Genomic DNA, 23,902 nt, shown 5'->3' with positions numbered 1-23,902 from the left:
TCCACCTGAAACCCTCTCCTGGCATCCAATCTGGCACAGGAGCACTATCAACCGAGAAAGCCACTGTCTTTCTCCAGTTGATCAGTGCTCCCGATGCACAACAGAAGGTCTCCAAAGCCTGCTCACAACTGTGAAGATTGGCCTCCTGGCCATCTAAGTACAAGGCTGAGTCATCGGCAAACTCAGCGTCTAGTAGCTCATCTCCCCGAATAGGGAGTGCTAAGCCCCGTAGACCAACCTGCTGTGACACCAAAAATCTGCTCATCGCCTCCGCATAGAACAAAAAGAGAAAGGGGCAAGAGGACAGTCCTGTCTGACTGAGCGAGTAAGCATGAAGCGGTCACCTCTACCGCCTGCCAAAAGCACCTGACTGTGAGCCTGTCTGTACAGGGCTGACACCCCTCTGATCCAAGCATCTAAGAAGCCCATCCTGCGCAGAGTGCCCTCTAGAAAGTCCTAGTCAACTCTGTCGTATGCCTTCTCAAAATCGAGAAGAAGAATCACGAGGTCCTCACCACGGAGCCGTGCCAGGGCAGAAGCCTCCCAGAAAGTAAAGATGTTGTCAAGGATACTGCGTTCCTTGACAAAACCTGTGCGAGTCCCATGTATAAGGCACTCTAAAAGTGGTTGAATCCTCAAACTTAGAGCCTTGGCAAGAATTTTGTAGGCTGAGTTGAGGATGGTGATGGGGCGCCACTGTCGAATCTCATCCAAGGAGCCACCCTCCTTGGGAATGAGGTAGATCTGACCCTCACTCATGCTGTCAGGCATCACTCCTGTGTGTAAAATGTACTGAAAAGCACTACAGAGATCTGGGCCAAGCAGGTCCCAGTACTCTAAGAAAAAACTGGGAGTCAACCCATCCTCACTTGGACAGCTACCACGGGGGAGGGCCCTAAGAGCTGTGTGCAGCTCCTCCAGCTGGAGTGGCATCTCTAGCCTCTGGTGCATCTCCTCAGTCACAAGACATGGCATCTGTGCCCAAACCTGCTCCCTGCATGCATCCTGCGGCTCTGACTGGGGCTCAACTGACAGTAACTCACGGTAAAAGTCAATAGCAACTGCACGCATATCCTCGGGCTCACAAGCAACTAACCCATCGGGCCTCCTCAACTGACTGACCTTGGCAGGCGAGTGCCGAGGTCCCACTGTCTCAAAAAAAGCACCAGTCACTCTGTCACCCACATGAGTCCACTGAGATGCCTGTCGGTGGAAGGCAAACTCATGACGCCTCTCCTCTGTGCTAGCAAGCTCCTGTCGAGCCTGCTGTAACTGCTCCTCCAACCATGGACTGTCTGGATGCTGCTCCTGCATCCTCTGTAGTGAAGCAATGCCTCGTCTGAGACGCTGCTCCGCCTCTCTCGTTGTAGCCCGGCGAGCCAGAGACTCCTGAAGAAAAAAGTGGCTAAGCTGAGCTAGGCCTGAGGCCACTTTGTCTGCAGGTGAATCCTGGCTGTCCATACCCTCTGTCCAGAGAGCCTCTACCCTCTCTCTGAGTGCTGAGTCCAACAAGACCCTCTCTGGGATGCGAAGCATCGTGCTCCCACTCCTCTGCCTATCTGCCACTGTGAGGATCACTAGTGCATGGTCCGAGAAGGAGGTCCCTGCCAGGATGCCCACTGATCCCCCCAAGTCACTGAAGTGATCACTAGTGTAGAAGCGATCTATCCGCGATAGATTCACTCCTCCCACTCTGCGGTCCGATCAAGAGAAGGCAAGACTGTCTGGGGGCCTCACAAAACCAGAGTGCTGCCATGTATCCGAGACTCTCAAAGTCACACACAACCTCTCCCAAGCTGCCAACTCGACTCCATGCACAGTAGCATGGCTGCCACCAATCTTGTCAGAAGGGTCCTCCAACATGTTGAAGTCCCCTCCTATACACCAATGATCGGCCTGCGGCAAAGACTCAACAATCTGTGACCAAAACTCTGCACGAGCACTTGCCACATTGGGCGCATAGATGTTCAGGAAACCCACAAGGCCACCCTGAACATGCATAGTAATCCACTGAGCCCTGCCTGGCACAATAATCCCTCTACCCACAATGGCCTGCTGCAATGAGTCCGCAATAGTCATACATACCCCACCCTTGATGCCTCCAGGTCCAAAAGCAACTAACCAAAAGGTATCATATCGTCCACGCAAAATCTGACCACATCGCCGAATGCGGCTCTCACACAGATGGTGCTCCTGAAGCATAAGGAGATCAATCTCTCCTCCCACAAGGCAACGCTGAAGCTCCTGACGCAATCTGCCCCGCTGTCGCTGAAACTAGGGTCCACCTAGTCCCTGCACGTTCCATGAGACGATCCTCATGGGGAGCGAGAGAGAACAGATGCTGCCGCAGCAGCAAGACGGGCTATCTTCGAGGTTGGCTTGGATGGGGAGTAATCCACATCCGAGCGTCCTCTAGATAGGCGTGACTGTAGTGAGTGCCTAGCCCAAGCCCAAGCAGAGCGAGCCGTGCGTAAAGCAACCTCCTCTGTCTAGGAGTCCTCATGAATGTATACATAGCAAGGCAAACACTGCGTATCAGCAAAGAAGTACACCACAATGTGCCTACATCCTGTTGAGTCTGGGGGTGTCACCGCAAACTTGGCCAATGGCCACAAAGTCTGCAGTATATCTGTAACTCCAAGTTCTCCCATGTGGTGACAGAACTCTAGGACCTGTGTATGCAACCATCCCAACACTGAGTCGAGGGACCACTCTGTCTCGGCCCTACCATAGAGGGGGAAGGAGAAACTAACTGCTGAGTCCAAGGCCTCTATCCCCCTAGCGGCAAGGAACAAAGCATGGACCCTGAAGCAGGCTGCCTCATGGGAGAAGGAGCTTGGGGGAGCGAAGGAGAAGAGGGGCGGGATGGGGCGACATAGGTAGAGGGGCGAGGTGGAGAGGCGACGGGAGCAGAAGGCGGGGGGGAGGATGAGGAAGAAGGGGGGAGCTCTGGGGGGGCAGAGGCTGTCGAGGGTGAAGCGGAGGTGGGGGCTGGCGCAGGGATCTCCTCCTGCTCAAGAGGACCAAAGCGGTTTCTCGTGGGAACCCACTGCTGCTGAGTAGGCACCTGAGGGCCACTCTGAGTGCCAGGCTGACGCTGTGGCCCCTGGCGTCGTCGACCACGGGCCTGCTGCCACCCCTCCTCCGCTGGAGCCTCAGGCTCGGAGGGTGGCTTTGCATGTGTGCGTTGTGCCGCTGACTGTGGCTGCGGGCCAGCCCTGGCAGGCTGGGGCTGAGGCTGTGGTGCAGGTCGCGGCCTCCTCCGTGGACAGGCCTTCGCTAGATGGCCCATCTGTCGGCAAATGAAGCACTGGTTCGGGAGGCCCGAGTACTCCACACTCTGTCTAAACCAACCCCCACTCACCCGAGGCAAAAGGATAACCTTCGGGAGCGTGTGGGTATCTGTGGCCAAAACTCGAATTGAGGGAATGCCAGCCGCCTTGGTAGCTACTGATGCTGCCATATGAGGTGTCTCCAGGACAGTCCCAATGGCGGAACCAATCCTGGAAAGAAGTGGTAAGTACTCCCTCCGTAAACCCGGAAAGTAGACTGAGATGGGGATGTCTGCCTCCTCTACTAGAACATCCGAAGCCGGGTCAAAACCATGTCGCCACTGTCGAAAGTGGGCACGTGATGCTCGGATGGCCAGTGGACTCATAGCTATGACCTTGGACGCCATCTCGGAGATCTCAAACTCGATCTGATAGTAACCCCGTCTGAGAATCCGGACATCCAAGATCTTGCCCACCTCTGCGAGAAGGCGGGCCTGGAGAAGGTCTCGCAACTCTCCTCTACCAGGTCGGGTGCCGAGAATCTTGCAGATGACCGAGGTCGCCTGCAATCGCTCTACCTCAGCGGCAAGGCTCGCTTGCTTTGTCGGCGAGAGAGCAAGTTGAATGGTGGGCTCAACGGGGTCGGGCGAGGGGGCTTCTGGCGAGTCCCTCTGTGGCGAAGCTGGAGCCTCCATCTGTGTCTACTGCTGTGGCGTAAGAAGAGGGCGACGGGAGGGTGCTGCAATTGGGCGCACCGAACACTGCTCCAAGGAATTGAACCAGTGCCGAAAGGGCCGAACTGCAGGGAGCTGTCGAGGTGAAAGAACAAAACGGGCGGGCGAACGGGCCGAGGGGGGGGGGGGGGGGGCAGCGGCAAGCGGGAAGGGTAGTGCAGCTGGCGCAGGGGAGAGGGCAGCGGGCGGCGGCAGTGGTGGCTGAGGGCGGGCGGAACGACAGGGGCAGGGGCAGCGCGAGGGGGGGCAGCGGGGGCTGAGGGCAGGCGGGGGGGAGGGAGGCAGCCAGCAGGAGGAGGCAGCCAGCACGGGGGGGGGGGGGGCAGCAAGGATCACAGCAGCAGCGAGGGCGCGTTTTCTTTCTATTCCGCAATGACCACTTGAAGGTACTTTTCAACCGAAAGGTTTTGTCATCACTTGCATGGAAGAATTTGTATACATGCTAAAAAGAAGTTTGTATGGACTGAAATAAGCTTCTAGACAATGGTACAAAGAGTTTGACACTTTCATGCTGAAACATGGGTTCGAACGTAGATCACTGTTTATATATCAAAAGAGATGCGGACAACCACCCAGTGACAAGAGCACTCTTGACACTCTCAAAAACCAGTTGGATTCAGCTCTTGCAATGAAAAATTTGGAATCAACTGAACATATTTTGGGCATGCGCATAATGAGAGATAGGCAACAAAAACTGTTGTTTTTGTTTCAAGAGAAGTATGATGCAACCAATGCTGTGAGGGGAGTACATTATGCTTCAACTTGTGGCTTTCTCATGTATGCTATGGTTGCCGCTACACCTGACGTTGCTTTTCAGCGGGAGTAGTGAGCAGCTTTATGTCTAATCTTGGCAAAGCACATTGGAATGTTGTAAAGTCCATAATGAGGTACTTGAAAGCAGAGTTACCGGGGAACGCCAATATGGGGGCTTGGAACGCCGGAACGGCGTTCCGGCCGGTCAAAATTCCCTGGAACGCATCAGAACGGACTACCGTTCCGACAGACATGCCATCATCGGAACAGACCGGCTGGAACGAGCCGGAACGGCAGCAACGGGCAGATTTCAACTTTTAAAAATGTAGCTGTTTGGGACTTTTGGGCAGCCAACGGCCATTTACAGCCCTATATAAATCTCCCCTGCCCCCATCTTCACCAAAGCATCAAGGAAGTTTGAAGGGGGCCATCTCTCCCTTGCTCTCAACTCTCAAGCCATAGGGGCCTAGCCTCTAGCTCTCAAGTTTCAACCTCTCTCTCTCTTGGGCTAACCCTCAAGGCTCAAGGGTCAAACTCTCTCTCTCGGTATCAACTTCCAAGAGGTGAAGCCTCTCTCTCAAGCTCTCTATCTCAACTTCTCATTGCTCAAGCCTCAAGCAAGAACGGAATCAAGCCTCTCTCTCTCTCAAGCCCTCTCTCAAGCTATCTCTCTCTCTCTCAAATCCTCAAAGATCAAGCTCTCTCTCTTTCACGGATAATCCATGGCTTCTTCTTCTCGTACAACCCCCTCCGTTCATGCGGGCAACACTCAAAAGGAATGGTCGTGGTGGGATGAAGTGACCTCGGAGGGCACCTTGTCGGCGGCGGGAGGTTCTCGTGCATGGGCATGCAAGCTATGCTCTTACATCGGAAAGGGGGCCATGACAAAGTGAGGGCACACTTTCTTCGAGTGTCGGGACATGAGGTGAGATTTTGCTCCAACCTAACCATCGAGAAGAGGAAGGACCTCGAGGAAAAGGATCGGCAATTCAACCACAAAGCCAAGCCCGCACGCAAAGGTATTGATCCAAAGACCCTCATTTTCCCTTCTTCCTCTCTACCCGGTGTAGGTGTCGGTGCATCTTCACAAGGTCCAAAATGTCGCCAAAGGACCCTTGCCACCTCTTGGGACCCAAAGAAGAAGGAAGAGGTGGATGCGGCCGTGGCTCGACTCTTCTATCACGACCATATCCCATTTGTCGCGGCGAAGTATGTTCATTGTTTTATGATTTATCAATCTTCTCTCTCATTTCTTCCGTTATCGTCGGTTCCACCTTTTTGATACTAACCTCTTCTATGTTTGATCGAAATAGGTCGGAGTATTGGAAAGTCATGGTGCAACGGATAGGAGAGTATGGCACCGGCTATGTGCCACCATCTTCAGAGGCTCTCCGGACCACTTTGCTCGATCGAGAGAAGGCTATCGTGGAACAAGCAACCCTCAATATTCAACGTCTTTGGGCAAAGCATGGCGTTTCCCTCATTGCCGACGGGTGGAGCGATACAAGAAAGAGATCTATCCATGGTCTCGTCGCATACTCGAGTGGAGAGATGTACTTTGTGCACTCTCATGATGCCACCGAGAGTGGCAAGTCCGCCGATGTCCTCTCTGCAGAGTGGACAGCGGCCATAGAAACCATCGGTGAGCAACACGTGGTGGCCTTTGTCACAGATAGGGAGGCATCAAATAGGGCAGCAACAGCTATTATAGAGGGCCACTATCCGCATGTGACAGTGTGCTTCTGCATGGCACACTGCTTGAACAACCTTCTAAAAGACATCGGCAAGCTAGACTGGATCGCTCCAGTCATTGCTGATGCAGTGAAGATTGTTACTTTCATCAACAATCACAACTTGGTTCGGAGTGAGTACCTCAAGAGGTCGGGCGAGAAAGTGCTTCTAAAGTATTCAGACACCCGCTTCGCATTCAACTTTCTTCTTGTACGCAGGCTGTCTGAATGTCAAAATGCGGTCCGACAAGTCTTCATCAGTGATGAGTTCACCACCTCCCCCTATGCAAAGACAGTTGCAAGGATTTTGTGCAAGGATAAGGCAGAGGATCTTGAGTTCTGGAAGGAGCTCAAGAGTCTAGACGCACAGGTAAAACCGGTGGTTCATTTGCTTCGAGTTCTGGATGGCATGGATCCTTGCATTGCCAAGATTTATGAGGCAATGGACCGCATGATTAAGCAGCTTGCACAGCTTGAGCCGAACGCAGAGCGGTATGAGGAGATCCATGCGCTTTGCAGCTCAAGGTGGAATTCATATGCCTCTCCTTTACACGGGGCAACGTACATGGTGGATCCGGAGTTCCAAGGTGCAGGGCAAGAGACAGATAGGGAAGTCATGAACCAATTTACAGAGATGTTAAACAAGATGGTTCTAGACAGAGATGGTCGACGCATTGTCAGAGATCAGTTGAGACAGTACAGAGAGATGCGGGGGTCATTTGGCAGTCCAAATGCTCAGATTGATCGCAGGAAGATAGGTTCAGTGCTATGGTGGGAGGACTATGGCTACGATGGCCCTGAGCTTCAGAGATTGGCGATCCGTATTTTCAGCCAGTCAGTTAGTACCTCATGCTTGGAGCAATTGTGGAGTACCTTTAGCCATATTGCTTCCAAGAAGAGGAATCGGCTTGGAGTGGAGAAGGCTAAAGATCTTGTCTTCATCAGCGCAAATTTGAAAATGCTTTGCAAGAGTACAGACAAACAGACAGATCCTTTTACACAGTGGGAGATGGAGCAAGAGGCTCCTTAGGTAGGTGGAGATGCACATCCACCAACACCAGGTACTTCATCCGTGACTGAGATTGAGCCGGACCTAGAGCTAGATGATGAGGAATGGGAGGATGTGCATGATTTACAGCCGGCTACTACGGATTGGGAGACCTCTCAGGCTAGTGGCTCTTGAGTCTTGAGTCTTTGCCATTTATCCTTACCTTTTTGTATGGCTGCTTGAGGCTTGCCCTCTTTGCCATTTGTAGCTACTAGCATCTTTATGGTATTTGTCATCTTCAGTCTTTTGGTATTGTGGTCAGTGGTCAGTGGTTTGCCCCCCTTTGTATTTATTGTAGCACCTTGGTGGCCCTTGAGGCTTGTTAGCCATAATTAATTCCAAAGTGTTATCTCTGACTACTACTCTTGCAATTATTTGAGAGCATTGTGTATGGGCATTGTGTTTGCTTAATGTTGTATATGTGTTATGTACTCTGGGCGCCGCACATCCCAATCAAGTCATAATAAGGTTGAATGGTCTTCGAATCGTGTTTTTTGTGGGTATTAGAGTCAAAGGACTCTAGTACTACTTGTATTCAAACACATAACGCTAAAAAAAACAATATTTGGGTGTTTTTTTAGCCTCCCTTTCCGTGCCATTCTCGTTCCGGGCCTGTTCTCGTTCCCCCGTTCCGCAGGGAGGCCCATCGCCGTTCCCGTTCCGCGTTCCGGGTAACTCTGCTTAAAAGGGACCAAAAGCAAATTCCTATGTTATGGAAAAGGTCTATTAGAACTGCAGAGATATTGTGATTCTGACATGGCCGGTAATGTTGATACCCGCAAGTCAACTAGTGGGTACATTTACACCCTGTTAGGTGGTCCGATTCCATGGTGCTCTAGGCTTTAGAGGATAGTTGCACTGTCTACTAATGAGGCTGAATATATTTCAGTCACAAAGGCTTTCAAAGAAGCCATATGGTTAGCTCACCTAGCTAGTGAGCTTGGATTGCCTGATGACACGCCTGTCCTTTGTTGTGATAGCCAGGGTACAGTCTGTTTGGCTAAAAATGCCATGTTTCATGCGCGTACCAAACATATTGATGTGCACTACTATTTTATCAGATAGATGCTTAACGATGTTTTGGTCTCATTGATCAAAATGAGTACACGTGTCACGTGCACATCTAACCCTATATGTAGGTGGACAAGCTACTTCATGTCAGCTTAGGAAGTGTTTAGGCACCTTCGTGAGTCTGGTCGCAGACCGTGCATGTCCAGGCACTTAGAGTAGTTGCATATCCTCTGGTTGCACACATCATGATCATCAGATTACAGTCAATACCCATCAGGAGCATTTTACAGTGCATATAACCTATTTTCCGTATTTTAGCCATTTTTCACTTACTATGAATAAGTGACTTTGTTGGGAAACTAGGTCGGGCAACTTTGCCAAGTTAATATATAAGAAAGCTAGCGCTAGCATTTTCTGGCAGAAGAGGCAGCAGAGACCCAGTGTCTGACAATGCATCTTCTCAGCAAGACTCGGCAGGAACTCCTAGCGTTTTCTAGCCAACAAGACTACCTAGCGTTTCTGCAGCAAATCAGCCCCAGCGTTTTGGAGATTGCAGATCAGTTTAGCGTTAAGCAGTTTCCAGCAGTTCAGCATAGCGTTTTTGCAACAGATACCTCTTCAGGCCTAGCGTTTTTGGAACAGCAAATCAACCCTAGCGTTTGCAGTTTCTTGGCTACAGAACCATCATTTACATCAGCGTTTTCAGTTTTCAGCAGTCAGACTCGGCACCGCAGCCCCCAAACCTCTCACATCTCACCTTCGTGCACCACATCCTCGCCGCATGGTCAGATCAGCCAATTGGAATTAGAGCTGATCTCTTTAGATAGTTGATTCCAGTGTTATAATTTACAGCTACTTTTGATTCATTAGTTCAATCAGTAAAATTGGAAGAGAAGATAGAAACTGAATTGGAATAGTTACATGAATTGAAATACATCTGCTGAGGAGATAGACAGATTGAATGACTGGAATTAGTGTTCAGATTCGGATTCAGATTCAGAGTTTAGGAAGAATGAATACAAGGTATATTTGACTGAAGTACACTCGACTACTGTATTAGGGATTATAGAGTAGGATAGTGAAGATAATGTAGCTCGGGAAGAGCTTTAGGACTACAACCACACAACTAAGAGTAAGAAGTCAAAAGATAAACAACCCAAAAGTACAACCAACCTGATTACAATGTAATGGGTCCTATTTATAGCCCTTTGAAGTTACTGTGTAATCGTCATGGTAATTACTGACCGGTCCGTTGCTCGGCTTCCAGGAGCCGGTTCCCACCTATTGAGACTATCTCCGCCATCTACATCCTTCCCTCCTTTTTTGAATTTTGGTAAGACTCCAAAATTTCTGAAAAAATCCACCGTCTGATCCTTCTGAAGTTTTGAGGAAGCTCTGTGCTTGCTTGCTGAGTTGGCCGATGTTCCTCATGAGCGTAGCCTTCTGACATTTCTGGCTATTGTGGTATTGCTAGCTTTATGCCATATTTCATGCTTGTTGAGTGCTTGACACCCCTATAATTGTAATTCCAAGGGTGTCCAACCAAAGAGATACCAACACCTTACTAGGAAAATCCATCGTCTGATTCTGAAAATTCTTGGAAAAATCCACGTCTGATTCTGAGACGGCTAGAAAATTCCTCCATCGAATTCTGAGATGGAACTACCCAATATCCTTCTACTGAACGCTTCCTTTTGCCCTGTGGTCTTGATGGTGTCTAAGAAGTCCCAGTGCCAGCATTGTCCTTCTGAATGAGTCTGTAAATGGCCTCTTGCTCAAGCTGATCTCGCCTCTCTTTGGTCATTTCGACTCCATAAGACGTGAGGGGATGATAAGTTTTGGTGTCAGGATCATAGAGCGTGCGTCTGCCTTTTGTTAGACGAGTTCTGGCCAATTTGTGACAATGCGAAGCTGTATGGATCCATCCTTCTGGAAGAGGCTGATTTGTTTTGATCCTAGCTTCAAAGAGAATCTCAGCCATCTCTCTGTATTGTGGTCCTAGGCCTGGTTTAGCCATAATGTCCTTTTTAGGAACTTTAGAGGACTCAACAGTGAGTTGCAGCAGCTGGTTTGTGATCTTAGTGAGACCTCTAATCTGGATTTTCCATTGTTCCATACACAGCTTGATCCTCTGCACCTCATCTCTTAATTCCTGGAAATCATTTAATTGAAGATTATCATTGAATAGCGTTTGCCAGGTTTTTCATTCCATAGTTGATCGCTCATACCAATCCTGAAGATCATCAGTAATCTTGTAGTATGTGAGCCGATCCATTGGTTCTGTATGTTGAGGATATAGTGCTGGAAAACACCTCGGCAACTCCACTTCTCTTGCTGGTAAAGCATACAGGAGAACTCGGGAATCAGGTACAAACTCTAGAAAATTAAGGACAGCCTGGTTCTCTTGCTGCATCATCTTTCTGGTAACTTTAACCAGTTGAAATAATCTGCGGAGAGCAGTTGCTTGTTCTCCTACTGTCATTTGGGTTTGAGGTCCCTTGCTGGTAGTAGTCTGGTCTTCAAGAATAGCTTGCACCCTCTGATCTAGAACTCCCCTAGGAATTTGCATTTGCACTAAGACCTCTTTTAATTGACTTCTGACATCTTTCATACATTTATATGTCGGCTTATTCCCCAGCAGGAGCTCTAATTCCATGGCTAGGGAATGACAATCTGCAGTAGAATGCCGTTGCCGTTGTGGATTAGCTACTTTCTCATCAATAGTTAGTATCCATTTAGGCACTCTCTCTAGCAGTTGTATTGTACTAGGATGCTCAGGCAATTGGCACACCTCTTGATCATGGAAAACAGCTGATTTCCAATGTTGAACCATTTCCCTAGCGCCGACATATAGTCGCTGAAATCGCTCCAGATCAATGATAAGATCATCATCCTCTAGATACATCCTGGTTATAGGAGCCTGCTGATGTCGTAATCTCTTGTTCAGTGTGATGAGCTGTAATGAATGTCGCTCATCACTTGTTAGAATCTCAGTCATAGCTTTGTCTTTCCCTTTATCATCCATACCGTGCTGTGATTGGTGTGCTGGTGAATTTCCAGCGTTACTGGGTTGTTGATCTCCCACCTGCTGACCTTCATGCTAGTCTGATTGGTCTGTCTTGGACTGATTTCCTCCAGTATCCCCCGCTCGACCAGTACCAGGTCTTGAAGGTGGAGATAAAGGAGAGTCATCATCATCATGCCCTTCTTCTGATTCCTCCTCCTTCTCTTCTTCTTTAGCTTCTGCCTTATCATCATCTTCCTCAAGGTTGTTCTGCTGTTCAATATAATCAAGGATAGCTTGATTTGCCAGGGTGGACGACTATATCAGGTTTGATGTGGAAGTCTTCGATCCCGTCGATCTCAACAAGGCAGTAGCGATTGCTCTCGCACAGGAGATGAAGCACAATAAGGAAAAGCCTAAGGAAAACAAGACTTTTCAAAGTACCACTCAGACTTCTCAGAATTCTCAGAACGGTAAGATTGGTAACTCTTCTAACCAATCTTCCTCTAGTCTCTCGGAAAAGAACCCACACAATGAATCTAAGGGCAAAGCTAACACAATTGCTAAACCTAAGCTCACTCCAGATGAAAAAGTAGCACAAGGAATTTTAGGAGGATACATCACGTCAGAAGAACAAGGCATTTATTCTAAGGAAGGTCGATGTTATCATTGTCATGTCAAGGGTCACATAAAAAGAACATGTCCTAAGATTGAATCTAATGAATCTAAAGAACTCATAGAACCCACATCCTCTGTTCATACCATAAATGAGAACACCAGTGTGACCCAAGTTTCTCATGATCCTCCCATTGATGAGTCTCTCATTAAGTGATATGGTCATGTGAAGGGTCAGTGTTTTGTCATATTGTTTGATCCTGACAATATGCATGATGTGATTAGTGACACTCTTGTTGAAAGAGCCCGTTTGGAGGTTAGCAAGACATCTCCTTTCGAGGTGTCTTGCTTCGCTCCCGGTATGGACTTTCTCATCACGCAAGAGTACCTTGATGTGTTGTCCACTGCTTAACAAGCGTCCTTCTGCAAAAAATTTATAGTATCTCCTCTTTGAGGATGTGATATGCTTTTAGGCATTCGATGGTTTCGTGAGCATAACCCTCTCATTGATTGGGCGGAAAATACTTTCACTTTCAATGCCAAAAGTGACTCTCCCATTGTCATTCGTGGGGAGAATGTTGTTCATTCTTCATCTCTCATTTCTAATGTGCAGGCGAAGAGTGAAAAGAATCAGGAGAAGGAGACTCTCTCAGTCTCTTTGTTTCCACAGCATGAACACATGATTTGCACGACACAGATATGATTATTCACAAGGATTATGATTTGCATGAAAAAGATGTGATTGTTCACAAGGATTATAGTTTAGTTGATGCTTTTTCTAGTGAAGCTAACCTCATTGCAGATTCGATCAATCACAAAAAACCGATCTTGGCTCTCGAGCCGAGATCTAAGGAACCCCCACATGAAGTATTGTGTGTGCTCTTAGTCAGCACGCATTGTTTGAGTGTTTCATTCGTGACGGTTTCCTGTATTTTAGTCACCGTCTTTATGTGTTCCCTTTTCACAGGCATGCCACATTGTACGATGAACACGATTCACTCATGAATGAGCACGGATGTATGCGGATTACTCATGAAAAGATGAAATGTTTGCATTCAAGGATTTCACATTCCATGTCTCTTCCTTGGCATGACACAGTATACGAAAGAGCACAAGAAGGATTGAGCATCAAGCATCGGCATTTCCATTGTGATTTGCCACAGTTGATAGATTTAGATAAAAAAGACACGATTCGATTCCATTTTTTGCGTGTGTTTGATGGACGGTTTGGCACTCCGTGTCTATGTTCATCTACATTGCATGCACAATCTTTAAAGAAGACTAGAATTTTGTCATACCCTTATGCTTAAGTGTATGGACGTAGGGAAAAGGATGAACCCTACTCAACTTTAAGTTAACCTTCAGATTATAGGAGTGTAGTTACTATTACTAGTTGAGAGGAAGGAGGAGTAGTCTTACGAGAAAGAAGTATATCTCTTCACCTAATCACTTATAATAGCTTAGCATAGCTTAGTAATCAGCATGGTAGAGGAGATGAGCATGCATTGAAGCTTGGCTCTTGGTTGGATTTGCATCACAAAGCCAAGAGTTGTTGGTGTAGGCCTCCCTTCTCCAAGCTTGGAGTAGATGATGAGCTTTCCATTAAAGCTTGAGAAGGAGAGAGAGAGTCTTCTTGCTTCACACATGAGATTGTGTGAGAGTGTGTGTGATAACGCCTTCCAAAATCAGCCCCCTCTCTCTCTTCATCGATCCCTCTTGCAAAATACTCATGCTGGCACCCCATTGGACCCTTCCAGTCACTCATGGAATGGGTATGTTCATGTTTTTGCGTTGGAAGTGGTTTCAGGAATTTTCCTCCTGGCGATTCTTGAAGAAGGTGGATCTACGTCCATGGACATAGTTGGACCATTGAAGCAGTCACAGATCCCTTTGTGTCGCCTTCGACGCGGCCCAAAGAAGCAAGCGTTGCAGGCCTTCATGAAGTTCAAGTATCGCATGACCCATGCATCAGAGTGGGCCGGCGAAGAGTCCTTTCCAGGATTCCAGACGCTGTTGGCGATCTCCTTCGCCACCATACAGTTTGGTACCAGTACCTCACTTTAAAAAGGAGGGGATGTCACGTGCACATCTAACCCCATGTGCAGGTGGACAAGCTACTTCATGTCTAGGGTTCAGGTCAGCTTAGGAAGTGTTTAGGCATCTTTGTGAGTCTGTTCGCAGACCGTGCATGTCGAGGCACTTAGAGTAGTTGCATATCCTCTGGTTGCACACATCATGATCATCAGATTACAGTCAGTACTGATCAGGAGCATTTCATAGTGCACAGAAACTATTTTTCCTATTTTAGCCATTTTTTACACTGCAAGTTGCTAGAACTTTTTCTGTCTCTTCTACTAAAACTGGTCGCTCCTTGTCTGCTTATATAGCTGCAGCAAGGTGGGTCGAGCAAGCTCCCCTACAGCCCACGACCTTGGTAATGGTAATTAAAATTAATAAAAATGCCAAATTGCCTGGAAAATGTAATGTTCCAAAACTGGCCGGGAATTGGACCTTCTGCTTGTACAATGTATATGCTGGGTGGTTCTGGGTGTGCAATTAGAGGATATGCAACTGGACATACGTTCACAGGCTTGTAAAGGTGCCATAACACTTTCTAAGGTGACGTGAACCCTAGACCTGAGATAGCTTGTCCACATGCACATGCACGTGACATCCCCTCCTTTTCAAAGTGAGGTACTGGTACCGAGCTGCATGGCTTGCTTGTAGTCTTCCAACAACTTTGGATAATCTCTGAGAAAGTCTTCATCAACCCACACTACCTCGTGGGTTGCTCGAACCTTGAACTTCAAAAAGTACTGTCTGACATGCTCTTTTGAGCCATGGCAAAATTGATGCAACAACACTTGCTCCGGCTCCATGACTTCAACTTCATCAATGATCTCGGGCTCTTCTTCTTTGGAAATGTCCTTTGGAGATGTACCCTGAAACATTTTCAACCAAGAAACATAGAAAACGTTGTTTATTGATCATGAGTTAGGCAATTGTAATTTCATAGAAACCTTATTGATCTTTTTAATGACAGGAAATGGACCATACATTCTGAAAGACAACTTAGGACACTTCTTTCCAACTTGCTTAGAACGTTGCTTCATGATTCGTTCCTTGATATAAACATCCCGACACTGCTTGTTAGCCTGTCATGAGTAAGATTCATGAGCCTTGCTTAGCCGAATCTTCACACTCTCATAAATCTCATCCAACGACTGGCTTTCAGCATTGGCATCAGGCATTTGACTGACCGAGCGCGTCAAAAGTGACTAGAACGGACGACCAAAAGCTACCTGATACGGAGTTCTACCAATGGTAGAGGAATAAGAGTCATTCAAAATTTCTTGGACCAATGAGAGATAGAGCTCCCAATGAGACTGCTGATCATGCACATATAACTTCAAAACATCAAAAGCCAACTGATTGTAAATTTTTGTTTGACCATCTGACTGTGGATGAAAAGCCGATGAAAAATTCAACTTAATGCCAAAATTTTCAAAGATAGCGCGCCAAAATTGGACGTGAACTTAACCTCCCTATCTGAAACGATTGACTTTGGCAAACCACAGAGGGGGTACCAATGCTTTATGAACAACCGTGCTACATCCTTGCGTAGGGACTGTGGCCTTACAAGGAATCAACATGCAAAATCTGCTGAAACGGTCAACAATTGTCAAACATTGAGTGTTCCTTGAATGCAAACTAGGTGAAAGGTTAATCACAAAATCCATAGAAATATCTTGAAAAGGACCATCGAAAGTAGGCAGCGGTAGCACGAGGCCTTGCTGCTTACCTCGAGGAGCTTTTACCTTTTGACAAATGGTGCACTGTGTGACATAACGAACACATCTTTTCGCATTTTAGGCCAATAAAAAAATCTTTCTATTTTCTCCAAAGTGTTCATTCCCCTGTGCCCGTCATGAGCATTGTGCAATATGGCTGTCCTGAGAGAGGGCAACACACATAGACGGTGACGAAAATACAACAAACCTTTACGAATGAGATAGTTACTGGGCCCTTGGGAAGCAAGAGCCCGCAACCATTGCTACCAAACTCTGAATCTGCATACTGGTTCTTCATGCTGTCGAAAGACACACCCTGAATAGAAACTGTGGATCTTGACTCAAGAGCCAGGATCTGTCCTTTGTGATGTAACGCATTTGCAACAGGGTTAGCTTTACCAGGCACATACTCAATCAAACCACCAAATTGCTCAAAAAATTGTGACCACCATGCTTGGCGATCACTCCAATGTGCAGTAGGCATAGACTCGAGCCACTTGAGGGCTTGGTGACCTATGTGAAGTGTGAACTCTCTACCATACAGAAAATGCTTCCAATGCTTGAGAGAGTGAATGACAGACAGAAGTTCTTTGTCATAAATGGAATAGTTCTTTTCTGCACTATTTAACTTCCGACTAAGAAATGCAACTGGACGGCCATGCTGCTGAAGCACAACACTTATAGCGACATTGCTTGCATCCGTCCATACCTCAAAGGAGTTGTCCCAAGAGGCAAGGATGAGACACGGCGCTTCTATCAACGCAACTTTGAGAGCTGCGAAAGCCTCAATGGCTGCCTCGGACAAATCCACACATTGTCGGCGAGTTTTTACCCCTTCCAAAACATCCGTCATGGGTGCGGCAATGCGTGCAAAATTCTCTATGTGCGAACTATATGCTTGACATAAACTAAGAAAAGAACGCACATCATATGCAGTTTTGGGCAAATCCCAATTACAAACTTGTTCTACATTCACGGGATCTAGCTTGACGCCTTCTGTAGAAATGATATAACCCAGATAAGTAACTTCAGTGAGAAAAAACTCAGATTTCTTAGCTGCAATGTACAGCTGACATTCATCCAAACGGGCTAAAACCCCTTTCTATATCCTTTTCATGCTGTTCCCACGATGCAGAAAAATGAGAATATCATCAAGAAAGATAAACACACACATGCCAACTATATCGCCAAAACGGCCTACCATGAGACGGTTAAATGTATCCACGGCACCTGTCAATCCAAAAGGCATAACCACATACTCCCATTGCCCTTGCTCTGTGCGGAAGGCGATCTTGTAGATGTCGCCTTTGAATTACCTTACCTGATGGTATCCACTTTTGAGATCGACCTTACTGAAAACCTTTGCCCCATTGAGCCTATCAAAGATATACTCAATGCGAGGCATCAGAAACTTGTTCTTGACGGTCATCTTGTTCAAAGCCCTGTAATCAACACACAAACGAGACGGACCATCCTTCTTGCGGACAAATAAGATAGGAGCATCAAAAGGACTTACACTAGGGCGTATGAATCCTCTGGCCACCAACTCCGTGAGTTGCCGCTCTAATTCTTCTTCTTGAGTCTTGTTCAAACGATAGGGAGCCTTACTGACTGGCTGTGCCCCCTCCGTGAGCTCGATGCGATGGTCCTCCGGCCGCTCGTGTCACGTGACACATCCAACCCTATGTGTCCGTGGACAAGCTACTTCATAACAAGGGTTCCGTCAGTCCAGTCAGTCTAGATTAGAAGTGTTCTGGCACTTTTGTAAGTCTGTTCGCAGACCATGCATGCCCAGGCACTTAGTATAGATGCATATCCTCTGGTTGCACACAACATGATCATAAGCATTCTCATCAGAATCCATCAGAATCCTACAGGGGAATTTTCCAGTGTATTTTACCTATTTTTGACAATTTTCACTTATTATTTTAAATGACTTTTGTTGGGAACTAAGTAGGACAAATTGGGTAAGATTATATATAAGCAAACCAAGGCTAGCACTATTTGGCAGATGAGCAAGGAGAACACAGGCCCTCGGCAGCAGGTTCCCCCCTCTCTCTCAACAAGACTCCCACCCCTTGGACGATTCCTTCATAGCAAGCGATCCCCCATACCTAGCATTTTCATCAGCAAGCAACTAGCGCCAGAGAACTTCAGCCCTTGGCGTTTTCAGCATCAGCCACCCTCGCCATAGCCTCTCAGCAGTAGCGTTTTTCATCATAGCAGCATCGCTAGAAGACTCCTCAGGCCTAGCGTTTTTCATCCAAGCCTTTGTCGCCACAGATCTCAGCCCTTGGGCGTTTTCAGCAGGCCTTTGTCGCCCTCTTTCCATAGCCATTTCAGCCTCACGACAGCAAGAGAATTTCAGCGATAAAGACCAGCAAACCAGCGTTTTCCTTGGCGTTTTCAGCAGTAGCAGAATTCAGCCAGCAGCGTTTTTGGACAGCAGATAAAGAGCATCAGATTTCAGCCACAATGTCGGTCTCGTCATCCCCGTCGTCGACATCGACCTAGCCTTGACTTGCATCAGTCACATGCATCCACTTTGTACCAGTTTGTGCAATTAATCGTAGACCACTCTCGCCAACCAGAGTGGGGCCTTCGAAGGAGGGTTTTACATCTTCCTTGGTGTCGTATTTCTCTTCTCTCTCTATCTCTCAGTCTCATACACTTGCACGCACAGTGTCCATTCACGTTGTTTATGATTATTGCACTCTCTCATTAAGAACAGAAGGCTCTCCCTTCCATAAGAACAAAAAGGAACCTTGAGCATATTATGGAGCACTCATCTTGAGAAAGAACAACATTCATTCCGCTGCACCTTAAATTGGTATTAGAGCTTTGGTAGTGTTCTGTATCACTCAAGGAAGAACCACAAGAATCACAAGAATTTTTTTTGCTTGTTGCTGTCGCACGAAACCCAAGCTCACTTGGGCATGTCGATTCCTAATCGTGTTTTTGAAGAGTGACAGGAATATCAGGAAAGAAGGGCTTGTCCAGCCTCCCCTTGTGTCTCTTTTCACTCATTGAGTGCATACCGTGCACTTAGTGACCGGCCAATCGACGTGAGGTGGGAAAAAGCAACCTTGGTGTGAGCGCAAGGCTGCCAAGGGGTGCGCCTGCGGAAAAGAGCAGAACTCAGGTGAAGAGAAGATCCTTCTCAAACACAGATTGCAAGCGAAAGAAAACCCTTAAGAACCTTAAGAACCCAAGAACCCAAGACCCTCAAAGAACCCAAGTTCCACGTGAACTTAAGAACCAAAGATCATAGTGCATGGTCATCACCCGAAGTGGAATGGATACTTCGCATACAGGTGATGAGCATGAGAGAGGCGACGAAGAATTTTTCCCACCAGGAGGTTTTTCCGACCCTCCTTCTCCATCTACGTCCAGATTGTATCAAATTCTATGGAGGCGATGGTCAAGTCGATGTTGGACATGATGGCACAACAATAAGAAGCGCATCGAGAAGCGACTCGCCTTGCGCTGGCACAACAAGAAGTGAATCGAGTTGCACCGGCACAACAAGAAGCGACTCGCATTGGCTTGGACCGTGAGTGCGAAGAACGAAACGAAAGAAATGTAATACAAGAAGAAGCGACTCGCATTGCCTTGGAACGCGAGCGCGACGAACGAAAAGAAAGAAAAGCACAAAGAAAAGAGGAAGGCCGAAGCAAGACGAGCGGCCTAGCGGCCTAGCGGCCTTGGAGGCCGATCGTGAGGTTCAAAGAGACCTCCGCACTCAAGAATTGGTTCGGCAAGTTCTTGCCTCGAAGTCTGAACCAGCCAAAGATGTTGGTAGTTTCTCAAGTGGCGCAAGCCGGGATGCGGACTCCAACAACCCAGTCACAGAGAAGTTAACTTTCAGTAAGTATGATGGTAAGATGGATGCTACTGTTATTCATTCTTGGTTGCATCAATTTAATGCTTATTTTGCGACAACTAAGAAGACAGAGAATAGCAAGGTTTTGACGGTAGCTATGTACCTTGCCGTTGATGCCATCAATTGGTACCACGCATGGCAAGAGGCACAGTTAGCCGCGCACCTAGAGGAAGCCGACGAATTCACGCCCCTTTTCTTCAATTGGGCTGATTTGCAAGACAAGCTCAAGGCGCGGTTTATGCCACCTCAGTACCTCGCACGATTGAAGGACGATTGACGCACTCTCATGCAAAATGATATGCCGGTTATGTCTTTCTCTAATCGTGTTTTGCAGCTCGGCACTCAATTACGCAAATCGGATGCAGAGCGCAAGGAGGCATTGCTTTATGGATTGGACGAGTATATCAAGTATGATGTAGAGGTACTTGATCCAATCGATCTCAACAAGGCGGTAGCGATTGCTCTCGCACAAGAAATGAAGCACAACAAAGAAAAATCTAAGGAGGACAAGACTTCTCAAGGAACATCTCAGAATTCTCAGAACACGCAAAATGGTAAGAACGGTCAGAATGGTAATTTTTCTAGCTCTTCTTCCTCTAATTCCTCGGAAAAGAACTCTAATAATGAATCTAAGGGTAAAGCTAAAGCACTTGCAAAACCTAAGCTAACCCTAGCAAGGTTGGATCAAAACGTACGTACGGATCGGTTCCGTACCGTACGGACGTTCTGTACAGATCCGTACCATACGAAATGATCCATACGCCTTTTTTTTTTTGTGGGTGGGAAGTCCGTACGGTGCTGATTTAAAATAAAAATCTAAGTCTCTTACAGTAGTTACATAGTAGGTGGTTGTCTTGTAAAACGTGTCTTTGAATGTCTCTATAAGTTGTTGGCTTCTCTCTTGTTTTTTATTGGAAATATCCTAGAAAATTTAGTACTTTGCGGTTTTTTTACTAGAGTACGTATTTTTACGTACATAAAATTTTTCCTGTACGAAACAACGTACAATACGTACATATACGCCACATACAGTACGTTTGGTACCACCTTGAACCCTAGATGAAAAAGCTGCACAAGGAATTATAGGAGGATACATCACGGCTGAAGAACAAGTGATCTATGCTAAGGAAGGTAGATGTTATCAATGTCACGTCAAGGGTCACATTAAGAAGGCTTGTCCTAAGACAACCCCACCTAAAGAACCAAAGGCACCCACAACAACCACAAGCACTTTAATGATCCAAGCTGAATCTTCTCAGGTCTCTGAGACACACATTGATGAGTCTCTTATGAAGTGTTATGGTCATGTAAAGGGTCAGCGCTTTATCATATTGTTTGATCCAGGCAGTATGCATGATGTGATTAGTGCCTCTGTTGTTGAAAGAGCCCGCCTAGAGGTTAGTCAGAAATCTCCTCTCGACTTCGCTCCTGGTATGGACTCTCTCATCACGAAAGAGTATCTTGATGTGATGTTTACCGTTCAACAAGATGCTTTCCGTCGGAAATTTCTTGTGTCTCCTCTCTCAGGATGTGATATGCTTTTGGGCATAAGATGGTTTCGTGAGCATAACCCTCTCATTGATTGGGAGGGTAACACTCACTTTAAATGCCAAAATTGACTCCCCCCTCATCATTCGTGTTGAGGAGGGCTTGCATTCTTTGCCTCTCATCTCTCATCTGCAGGTAAAGCGTGAATTACGACGAGGAGCACAAGCGGCATTCATCTATGCTGCTCCAGTTTCCCAGAGCATTCATGCTCCAGCTAAGTATTCAGATTTGTTTACCAAGTTTAAACATCTCTTTTTGCAGGATGATCTTCCACCTCGTCTCCCACCCGAGCGGCCAGAAGACCATCGCATCGAGCTTATGGAGGGGACATAGCCTGTCAGTAAGGCTCCCTATCGTTTGAACAAGACACAGGAGGAAGAGTTAGAGCGACAACTCACGGAGTTGGTGGCTAGAGGATTCATACGTCTTAGTGTAAGTCCTTTTGCTACTCCTATTTTGTTTGTTCGCAAGAAGGATGGTTCGTCTCGTTTGTGTGTTGATTACAGGGCATTCAACAAGATGACCGTCAAGAACAAGTTTCCGATGCCTCGCATTGAGTAAATCCTAGATAGGCTCAATGGGGCTAAGGTTTTCAGCAAGGTCGATCTCAAGAGTGGATACCATCAGGTAAGTGTATTCAAAGGCTCTTCAAGACCGCTTTTCGCACTGAGCGAGGGCAATGGGAGTATATTGTTATGCCTTTTGGATTGACATGTGTCGTCTCATGGTAGGTCGTTTCGGCGATATGGTCGGTGTATGTGTGTTTATCTTTTTGGATGATATTCTCATTTTTTCTGCATCGTGGGAACAACATGAAAGGGATGTCGAAAGGGTACTAATCCGTTTGGATGAGTGTCAGTTGTACATTGCAGCTAAGAAGTCTGAATTTTTCTCATTGAAGTCACTTATCTGGGTTATATCATTTCTGCACAAGGCGTCGAGCTAGATCCCGCGAAGGTGGAACAGGTTCGTAATTGGGATTTGCCCAAAATTGCATATGATGTGTGTTCTTTTCTTGGGTTGTGTCAAGCATATAGTTTGCACATAGAGAATTTTGCACGAAAGCTCCTCGGGGTAAGCAGCAAGGCCTCTTGCTTCCGCTGCCTATTCCCGATAAACCTTTTCAAGATATTTCTATGGATTTTGTGACTAACCTTCCACCAAGTTTGCATTCAAGGAACACTCAATGTTTGACAATTGTCGATTGTTTCAGCAAGTTTTGTATGTTGATTCCTTGTAAAGCCACAATTACTACACAAGATGTAGCACGGTTGTTCATTAAGCATTGGTACCCCCTATGTGGTTTGCCAAAATCAATTGTTTCTGATAGGGATGTTAAGTTCACGTCCAATTTTTGGCGCGCACTCTTTGAAATTTTGGCACTAAGTTGAATTTTTCATCTGCTTCTCATCCACAGTCAGATGGTCAAACAGAGATTTACAATCAATTGGCTTTTGATGTTTTAAAGTCATATGTGCATGATCAGCAGTCTCAGTGGGAGCTCCATCTCCCATTGGTTCATGCTATTTTAAATGACTCTTTTTCTTCTGCCATTGGTCGAACTCCGTATGAGGCAGCTTTTGGCCGTCTGTTCCAGTAACTTTTGACTCGCTCGGTCAGTCAAATGCTTGATGCCAATGCTGAAAGTCAGTCATTGGATGAAATTTCTGAGAGTGTGAAGCTTCGGCTAAGCAAGGCTCAAGAATCTTATTCACGGCATGCTAACAAGCATCGTCAGGATGTTTCGATCAAGGAAGGAGATTGGGTGTATTTAAGAATCATGAAGCAACGTCTTAAGCAAGTTGGAAAGAAGTGTCCCAAGTTGTCTTTTCGTATGTATGGTCCATTTTCAGTCATTAAAAAGATAAATGAGGTTTCAATGAAATTGCAGTTGCCTAACTCATGGTCAATGCACAACGTTTTCCATGTTTCTTGATTGAAAGTGTTTTAGGGAACACCTCCAAAGGACATTTCAGAAGAAGAAGAACCGGAGATCATCGATGAAGCTGAAGTCATGGAGCCGGAGCAAGTGTTGTTGCATCGGTTTCGACATGGTTCGAAGAAGCAAGTGAGACAATACTTTTTGAAGTTCAAGGATCGGGGGACCCACGAAGCGGTGTGGGTCAACGAAGAGTTTTTCAAAGATTATCCAGAGTTGTTGGCAGACTACTAGGAAGCCATACAGCTTGGACCAGTACCTCACTTTAAAAAGGAGGGGATGTCACGTGACACATCCAACCTTATGTGTCCGTGGACAAGCTACTTCATAACAAGGGTTCCGTCAGTCCATTCAGTCTAGATTAGAAGTGTTCTGGCACTTTTGTGAGTCTGTTCGTAGACCGTGCATGCCCAGGCACTTAGTATAGATGCATATCCTCTGGTTGCACACAGCATGATCATAAGCATTCCCATCAGAATCCATCAGAATCCTTCAAGGGAATTTTTCAGTGTATTTTACCTATTTTTCCTATTTTTGACAATTTTCACTTATTATTTTAAATGACTTTTGTTGG

At 46.7% G+C, this 23,902-nt stretch overlaps 1 protein-coding gene across 4 annotated transcripts in view; it reads left to right on the top strand.

Moving 5' to 3' along the window:
• LOC147435237 (uncharacterized) overlaps positions 1 to 23,902 on the top strand; it is an 86,599-nt gene that overhangs the window by 9,666 nt on the left and 53,031 nt on the right. Inside the window, exon 2 of one of the 4 annotated variants that reach the window (XM_086488326.1) lies at positions 21,651 to 21,821. The exons of 2 other annotated variants lie outside the window; for them this stretch is intronic. The gene's annotated coding sequence lies outside the window, so the exon portion shown is untranslated. Of the gene's footprint in view, positions 1 to 21,650; positions 21,822 to 22,091; positions 22,356 to 23,902 lie in introns of those variants that run through there. One more of the 4 variants, XM_086488327.1, reaches the window with a different exon arrangement.

Source organism: Adiantum capillus-veneris, chromosome 18 (assembly GCF_014529385.1).
Source record: "Adiantum capillus-veneris isolate H3 chromosome 18, ASM1452938v2, whole genome shotgun sequence".
NCBI lineage: Eukaryota > Viridiplantae > Streptophyta > Polypodiopsida > Polypodiales > Pteridaceae > Adiantum > Adiantum capillus-veneris.
The sequence above is the reverse complement of the archived record's forward strand: the minus strand, read 5'-3'. Positions and strand labels throughout refer to the sequence as shown.